This window comes from Habropoda laboriosa, unplaced genomic scaffold, assembly GCF_001263275.1.
Source record: "Habropoda laboriosa isolate 0110345459 unplaced genomic scaffold, ASM126327v1 scaffold143, whole genome shotgun sequence".
Classification (NCBI taxonomy): domain Eukaryota; kingdom Metazoa; phylum Arthropoda; class Insecta; order Hymenoptera; family Apidae; genus Habropoda; species Habropoda laboriosa.
In genome coordinates this window covers 2,992,226-3,001,833 of record NW_017100404.1, presented here as the reverse complement: position 1 = coordinate 3,001,833, position 9,608 = coordinate 2,992,226, and the positions used below count along the sequence as shown (strand labels likewise).

Genomic DNA, 9,608 nt, shown 5'->3' with positions numbered 1-9,608 from the left:
TTGTGTTTTATTTTTTTTTTTTTTTTTTAGAGGAAGTCAACGGATGGTGTGATAGGATTAACAGTTTATTAGATATATTTTTATTGAAATTTTAGCTGTGATGAGGAAGTAGGATCCAGGTTTTTATTGTAGAATTCAGTTTTGGTAAAATAGTTTTATTGCCATTTAAAGAGGAAGACAAGAGGAAAGAATAGATAGAATGACAGAATTAGCAAATTTTTGAGAAATTTGATTCAAAATATTAACAATGATGAAGGAGTAATTAAAGATTCAAGGGAAAAAAGGACGAAAGGGAAATTTAAATACATATAAATGCATTTTTTTAATTCTAGAAATGAGAAAGGAGGTGAAAATTCCAAATGATTGCCATTTAAACAGACAGTATTTAAGCATTTAATTAAGCAACATTTGGAACAAGGGTTAGGGTATCGGCCTTATTATGAAAAAATCATGATAACGTACCCTGTACAGTGTCTTCGTCCAACGTTCCCGCATTTGTTTCATTTCGAAAAGTTTCTCTTCATCCAGCTCTAAATGACCCCAGTTTGCCAGGGAACCTAATGGACTAATGTAAACAGCGAAGCAGTCGCGATATTAATACCATTAAGCCTAGTAGGGGGTTGGCTAGTCGATAACCCGATGAACCCAAGCGATCACCGCGAAGTATTTGAAACGGGCGCCATCATAAATCCGCGATTCGATTACCTGTGCATCCATCATTCGTCTGCTGGACCGTCAGTTAGGGACGCGCGGTTTTATCAGGAACCCGCGATCCCTGGAAAAACGCGGGCGTCGTTCGAAAAAACAAAATCGACCCGTGTCTGATAACAGTAACGACAGCAATAACGTTGCCTGCCTGCCTGACTCGCAAATAGCGACGCTCGCGCGCGGGCCACGGTAACAATAAAGCGAAACAAGCGGCGCGGTGGCAATCGATGCGGCCCGATAATGATCGGTGGGCCGCGTTAGGAGGCGTCACGGGCAAAAGCGCGAAACTGCACACGCTAGATCGCTCGTTCGAGATAATCAATGTACAATTTTCGTATCGACAACGTGCTCGCCCGATAATCACCGGCCGTGTGCCGGCTCGTTGGAACCTATGACCGGATGTCGTGCACAGGGAAATCTCATCGGTCGCGTATACGCTCGATTCCGGTTCGAGTTTCTCTCTGTATTACTCCAATATTGACTGGGGTTGATTCTCTTTTTTTCATCCGGAGATTTAGCGCGGTCAGAGTATCGACGAACGATTTAGATTTCTTCTCATGGTTGCCGTTTTGCCGAGGCACGATCGATGGTGAAATTGCTCGAAAGAGCAGGTCACCGGGGTCACGGAAATGTAATTTATAAGTGTCGTTGATAATTGGTTTAGGAGTTGGGTCGATTTTTCTGGAAACCTGTCAGCGACTGTTAGATGGGAACTTTCGCGATTTTAAGTGTTTAGACCTTTTTAAACGGGCACAAAGAGCTACTTTTCGTTGGAGAATGTGTGTGATAGCTATGTGCTGATACTACATGACTTTCTTCTGATTTACTGCAGTTTTCAGTGACACATATGGCAAGCGAACGGTTCTAATACCGAAGAGAGGCAACATTCTTGAATGATCTAGTTTCAATCTAAATAATCTAATAATTCTAGATGAAAATATTCATCTTCCTAAATTTTCCCTGAATTTTCTCCGGAAATAAGTAATCTTACCATTCAGAAATGATGATAATTAACGTTCCATTTAAGCATACGCCGATTACTATCACCTACTAATCTCATTCGATCACACATCCCTATCGGCACATCCTATTAGCTATAATGTACCAATTTACCATCTTCCGTCAACCGCGTCACGCGGTATTGATTGCACGCATAACCAGAAGAAACGACGTCTTCTTTCCAATTAGAGCAAAAGAAGCATACTCCACCTGGTTGACGTTCCGACAAATCAGCTTCCCCCTTTCTTCCGTCGAAGATCAAGAGACAGAGCTAAGTACAATAGCCGACGAAACAAGAGCAGCAAGAAGAAAAAGCCGCTCTCGAAGGAGGAGGAAAAGCGTTTACTTAAACGCGTTCGAAGGCAAACAGAATTAAAGTCACCAGAGAGAGAGAGGGATCTCAAACAAGCTATGCATCGAGAGTGGGGAACGTAACGAGACAATCGAACCTCGCAAGAAGAAACCAGGCTGAACAAGTATGAAGCACAGCGGTGAGAGGCGCGAGGCACCTCGACGACTGTGTATGTAGGAAATAAAATGAACTCGTGAAGAAAAAGCAAGAGAAGAGAAAAGTTGAAAGTGTAGGATAAAACAGGCGGAAGGGGAGAGAAGGATCGAGGAACAGAGTGATTGGTAGCGGCGAAGAAAGCAAAACGGAAGAACGAGCACGCGCAATGGAGGAAGGTCGGAAAAAGGACGAGAAGGGTGGGTGAGGAGGGTGATAAGGGTCGACAGGTTGATGTTGCGCGATGGATGCAGCGTTCGGTGAGGCAAAGGGGTTGACAGGGGCTGGAAGAGGCGGAGGAGGAGGAGAGGAGGTGAAAGAGGGGAGGGTCTAAACAGCAACAGTAATTCGTTCGCTGACAAAAGGCCTGCTTGGAACAATGAAGTCTACATTCTGACCGCGTGTGCCCTGTCCGTGCAGCTTTTCGACGTAGCGAGCTTTTCATCGGGTTTTTCCGTTTGTTGGAATCACGTTTAGATCGATCCAGCGGCGTGGTGGTGCACTCGTCGTGGCCTGGTTGGAAAACGAAGGGAAAATGCGAAGAGTAACTGTCGCTTTGTGTTACCGTGCGCCCTGGCCTTTGTCGGCTGCTCTCGATGGAAATGAATGGGTAGGTCGTGCGTGCGGCTTCGTGGATTGAACATTAGAGGCGGAGCAACAGCCCACCCACCATCTGGGGAAGGGGCGGGGAGAAATTTTACATTTTCCGCTTTTGTGCGCCGTTTGATTTTCTCACGGATGGATCGTATTAAAGCGGTTTATTTGCCTCTGGATTCACGTTTTCTTCTCTCCTCGCTGTGATCTTTGGTTTTGTACGTATCGAAAGAGATCGATGTATAGGGGATGAAATCGGGAAAAAGGGAATTCTAAGTGGTGTTTCTTGGAGGGTGTGGAAATTTGATCATTTTTTCAAATGTTCGTTGAATATAAATTCTTGATATTTCTTATTTATTTAGTATTGACGTAGAAAAAGAAAAGATATGTATCAACGATGAGATCAATTCGAATCGATGAAATTTGAATACTTTCTGAAATTTATATAAAACAATATTATCAATATTTCTTATTTATTTGTTGCTAAAATTTATGCTACTTTTATACGTAATTTTGTTTTGTTATCGATACTTGTCTAGATTAACTGCAATTATTGCGGAGAAATAGAAAGTTCCGTAGGAGTATTAATTACCTATCAGATTCAGCATAACTCACCGACCACTTCCTCCCGTTTATCGCAACAAGTCGTCCCATGAATCTTTATTTGCAGCATTCACGGTGATGCAAATTTTCTCACGCAACGGAGTCCACGCTCTCCCGTATGTTAATGCACACGTCCACTTGTAAATCGTGCCTTATGTGCCTATGTCTTTATTACCGAACACGATTCAATTTATGCATCACGCCGACTTTTATGGATCTAGGAACTCGCCTGTTCTATTCCTGATTTAAATTTATCCGGCTGAATAGCGCGTCCATTATTACTGAATTTCATCGGTTTACTGCGGTCGCATTTGACCGAGGCCGCCATTTAAGATTCCTCCGCCTCGAATATCAAACCGCTGAGTGGTCGTTCGCGAGTTAAACATTTCCATTGTCTTCGATATTTATTGTTCCGTGTATTATTCTTCAGACGTCTGCTTTTCGAGGGTAACGCGGAATTTTAATGCGCTCTGATTTACTTCGCGCGACAGTGCTAAGAGCGTACTGCTTTTAGAAACGACTAATTCTCTGTAAGTAGTTTCAAAATTTTCGTCGATTTGCTAAATTTTGCGGTCAACCAAATTTCCTCTATTTTTAATTACCAATGAACGTGAAATATTGAAATCCAATTTACCTCCGAGACAGCGAACGAGAGTGTCGATTTTCATCGAAGAAAATCAAGGAACCGTCGATCGAGGTGTGCAATCTGGCTCACGAGCCTAATCGAATCTAATGCGAAAACTCGTTGCGTGAAAACGAGTGACAAGGGGTCTCCCTCCCCGGTTGGAAAACGGCGAATATTTCTCGCGGTGATTAATGTTTTCCATTATCCGTCAAACGTGCCAGCTCGACAACTAACTTCCTTGCCAAGACTATGTTGTGATTTACAGGGCGGTTCACAGTACATTGCTTCGCGGGGACGATTCAGCGTTTCCACATTGCAATTCGAACCATTCAACACCGGCGTTGTGCGTTCGTTGCAGTATCGGAAAAGTGATATATGCTCCTCATTAGCAAGTTATCGCCTAGTTTCCCGTCGCTATTCATTGCTAGTTGTTTCAAATATCGACCGATCCGCTAGCTATTTCGGCGACCGCGTCGTTATTTATTCTCTATTCGCCTGTTCCGTAATTTGCGTACAACTAGTACCACATTCTCGTTTCGCTAAGTCGATGTGGAAACGGGAGTGGAGAAATTTGTGCGTAGACTTCTTCTTTCGTGACATATTTGTTGTAATGACTGTTCGTTTATTTATTTGGTTACCGTTTAAATGAATCTTGGATGAAAAAGATGGAATGTTAACTTGTTTCCACTCTGAAGAGTAACATCGGAATACCGAGGCAGAAGGGTTAATACTTTCACTGCTCTTGGCGTCTACAGGCGCTTGAAAGGTTTGCTTGCGCTGTGACCTTGGCGCCTATAGGCGTTCTGAATATTTTCTCGCGCTGCAACCTTGGCGCCTATAGGCGTTTTGAATATTTTCTCGCGCTGTGTTCTTTGCGCCTTCTGACACACTTTCACTTGAACTTTTGTCTTTAATGCGTTTACATCTTAATTTAGCTAAGCAAATTCTCAATTTTAAGTTTATCATTTGTGCTGTTTACCTTTTGGCACACTTTCACTTTAATTTCACTCTTAATTTTCGTCTTCAGTGCATTTACATCTTAATTTAACGAAACACATTTTCAATTTTAAGCTTATCACTTTTCTATGTAATTTCCATGCCTACACTCTTAAGGCAATCTTTAAATTACTGGTAACAAGATTGCTATTAGAATTCTCATCACAATTCTAAGATATTCAATTGTCTCGTCCCCCGCGTATTCGAACTACAAACACACAGACAGAAGTGTCGACTGCGCAGCAATTAAATTTGCCATAATTATCAAGTAAGAAGGATCATTGTTCCTAACTTAATTACCGATCCTCGACTTGAAATTTTGCCCGAAAAGCAGTACGTAATAGACACTTGTTCTGCTTCCGGGAGCAAACTTGTTAATTTCAAAGATGATTATACGTCTGAAACGCATTTGGAATTCACTGCTCCGTCACATGGATAAGTGCTCAAAGGTTCGGCTTAATATCCCGAAATTGTCGTTGCTGGTGTGCAGAGCGTGTGTTCCACAGGATGCTCAAAGGATCAGCGAGCGAACAAAGCTTTCTGTGAAATTACATTTTTTCCTCCGTAGTCTGATGCACGTGTTTTCCCCCCCTGTGTATCAAATATTCGCGAAACGGCTCTTTTGTGCGTGCGTTCTCCCTATGTCAAAAAATGGGCTCTTATAAATTGCGCGCGCGCGCGGAAAAGATTCAAGTGTGGCGATCCATTTTTATCATACATTCCATACGTTACACACGGTTCGAATTATTCGAATGTCAGCCAGACCCTTTACGTTCCTTTCTTTTTTTTTTTTTCACACGCGCGTTTCACCGACACCACTGACGAATACCTGGAAATTATACGAATAACCGAATTTTTCAACACAGGAAAACCGTTCTGCTTGGCGCAGAACGAGAAACAGGAGATCGGTAAATTTTCACGGAACCGTAAAACGACGAGTAAAATTGTGCGGCTCGAAGGATTTTTAGAGGTGTTGTTGGTCGTTAGAAAAGATTGAGAGTGTTACCGAAGGAGATTTATGAAATAGAAAACATTTTCCACGGAATATGGCACAGATCTGCGAAATATCTGTCGAGCCGTAAATCTCGAGTAATAAAATTTTACTATTCGCTAAATTTCAATGTTACTCCACAAATGCTTCTACCCTCTTCCACGTCGAAATACCGTAGAATTATTTCAATATCCTACCTCCACATATTTTTTTTTCTCCCTCCTCATTTTTACCACTCATCCAGAACTTTCTTTCCTCTCGTAAAAGTTCGTCGTTACATATCGCGTACAAAGGACGAACAAACTGAACCACCGGCATTCTCTCCATCTCGTTCCGAAGAAAACAAACTTGCCCGACAATCGTAATTCTCCACGGTCCAACCGGAATACACCAGGCTTGGAAAAATATCCCCCGGTTTTCGGGGTGAAAGCATTTTCTGTTGCACTACTCTAACGAGCTTAAAGCACCCTGCGCATACGTACGTCCATGTTGGAAAAGAACGAGGCTGCTGCTCCGGTAAGGGTGGCTTTTGCAGCGCGTAATTAGACACGTCATCCAGTTTACGTAGAGACGTTAAACTCGAACTCGAGACGCGAGATAAAGAGGTCGGCTCTTTCACCACTCTAAGAGAGAGAGAGAGAGAGAGAGAGAGAGTGGTCCATTCGTCGGAATGGAAGGTCCGCCTGGGTAAATTGAACGATCCTCTTCGGCTCCGACGTGGCGTTAAAACAGCGTAACGCATCCACGTCGCACAATTGCCGCGCGGAGTGCATGCGAAATGCGGCTGCAGATCGTCCAGGCTGGTTAGAGTTTTCCTAGAGCGGCGTCGTTTCAACGGTGAAGAGAGAGAGAGAGAGAGAGAACAGGAGCGACAGCGTTGAATTAACGAGCTACACGAGCGTTAGCCGGTTTAAGGTCTGCCCTCGCAGGACAAACTTGTGCTTTCTGGAAGAGCATGAGAGGAGGTCGAGTTTTATTTCGCTGCGGAATGCTCGGTGGAAATAAGTAACGTGGACTGTTTTGAATATTCGGGTAGGTCGGTTGTATTGAGGCACGAGGGAGAATTTGGGTCGTAATTGTGGCTTGTTTTTCTTGTTGGAGGAAGGAAGTTTGGGGAATTACTTGGAAATGATCGGTGAATAGATGGAAAATTGTTTTTGTGCCATTCGAAAGTCCTCGAGTGTGTTAATCCTCGTACGATGAATGCATGGCCATTTTGACACAACAGCGATAAAGTCAGGCGATTCAGATTGCATTTGGTACAGGAAATACACCTATTTTATGTATCAAATGTGAATAACCAAGAAAAATATAAATATATATTTTTCTGTAGGCATTTTGGGACGGTTTATGGCTTTGCCTGCGCCTCTTGGCGAGTCACAAACACCAGACCCGAGTACCCATCGGTTCGGCCCAGCGATATCATTGCCATTCGACGAGAGTCGGTTCTTAGCTTCGGTAATAGACGGACGCCGAAGAGTCCGAAATAAACTACTTTGCACGACATCCTGATTTGAGTAAAGTTCATTAGACCACCTCCTACATTTCCTTCTTGAAACCCGTGTACAATAGAAATTTTGCCGTGGCTCAAAATGACCCTGCATTCGTCTCCCGCATCCGTCTAAAACCATTCGCCTTCTGAGAGTTCTTAGCTTCGGTAATAGACGGACGCCGAAGAGTCCGAAATAAGCTACTTTGCACGACATCCTGATTTGAGTAAAGTTCATTAGACCACCTCCTACATTTCCTTCTTGAAATCCGTGTACAATAGAAATTTTGCCGTGGCTCAAAATGACCCTGCCTTCCGAATTCGCCTTCCGAGGGTTAATCGAAACAAAAAGTATAGAAAAATTTCTCCTCTAATCTCGAATGCGCAAACAGGCCAGACATATCGCGTTAAACTCCTCCCGGAGACGTCGAATGAAATTCGGCCAATTCGTAGTTGAAGCGAGAACAATGACAATTTATGGGACTTGCCTGGCTGCTTCTGAAGATACGCCGCAAGGACGAGATCCAGAGGATGAATTCCTTCCTCTTGCGTTATTAAAAAGACCAAAGAGTCACAAGACGACGTCAGGCTGTGAGAGACTGAAGAAAGCTTGAGACGTGTGCGAGAGAGAGAGAGAGAGAGGGAGAGAACTCCTGACCTAATCTCAGGATCGTTTACTTCTGCTGGGAACATTATGCAGATGATCCCGAGCCGCGCTCGGTCAAATAAGGGACATCTGGTGCCGGGAGGGGTCACGTTTGGCACTCGTGCCTCGTCGGCAAGATTAAATCGTGAACCGAATATTTATGACGCTGCCGTATTTATTATCGTCTTCCGTAACGCGATTTCGCGGGCTAAGGAACCGGGAAAGACCACGTAGCTTGATTCATGGACTTCTTCTTGCCGACTTCCGAACCAACTGATGGCCTTTCACGTTTCACAGGATTTCTGTGGACGCCGTTGACAATTCGGATGCGTGGCTTGGTTCAAAGTTCCCTGGAATTTCAATTGTTCCGCGAGAGAATTAGGCGTGCTTTTACGGGTAATTAATTCGTTTCGAGATAATAACGGGGTTCGCGCGTAATTTACGGATTTTCGTAATGGAATTTTATTATTGCTCATCGTTGCGATATTTAATGCCGCGATGTTGATCGAAGTTCTACTTCGTTGAATTGAGTACGTAGAAAGGTAATAAGAGTGGAATTTTATTTCGAAGCATAACAAAATTCTGGATCTCTTGAAATTCCACGATTCTTTCGGAATGCTTCTTCCTGAGATTTTCTTGACTTCTCCCAGGAGAAAATCTTTCGATTTCGCCAAACAGTCGAAGAAGATTTTCCATACACTCGAAGGACTTCCTAGATCTCGTTCCAAGGGGCACATATGATTTTCCCCAAATCCTTCGAAGAATCGGTTATCGAATATTGCCTAAAGTGGTTCTCCGTGTGTAAAGAAAAATCTGCATCTTTCGTTTATAGCATTTAGTACTCCTCCCACCCCTTGTGATACTTCGTATAAATCAATATTATAGTATTTCCTCGCACATGTTCGATCGTTGCGGCAGTCTTCTTTAGAATATCCATTTTTCAATACGTTCTACCTTGCACCGCGATTATGAAAGCAATCTGCAAGGCTATAAATTCGAGCATGTGCATTGAATGATGCATTCTATTACCGGCGCGGTGCTTTTAATATTAAACGATACCTTAAACATTTACAAAAAATTAAGTAACGTAGACATTGAGAGGGGACAAATTAATTACTCGTTTGTGAAGTTCAATTTTCATTTAAAGGCGAGGTAGTTTTAAATCCAATTTTAATTAGGTCATATTACATTTAGGAATCATTCGAACGTTCAATATTCTACACTATGAAAAATTATATCGATTCATAGAAAGTACCTTATTTCAACGTTTTTCGAGGTGCTGCACTTCCTCGGAGACAAATTCTTTTGGCAGGTCTTCAGAATATTTGGCTATAGCAATTTTCAATTCGTTATCTAAAGGGTACCATTGCCCTTCAGATTCTTTATACAAAATAAAGTAAGATTTCAGTTTTATATTTCTCCTTAAATTTCTCTATTTTGGAAATTATTAAT

The 9,608-nt window shown here is 42.7% G+C and overlaps 1 protein-coding gene across 1 annotated transcript in view; it reads left to right on the top strand.

Annotated features, from left to right (window-relative positions):
- The window catches only part of LOC108575340, a 413,517-nt gene that overhangs the window by 340,149 nt on the left and 63,760 nt on the right, over positions 1-9,608 (top strand). The window lies entirely within an intron of this gene.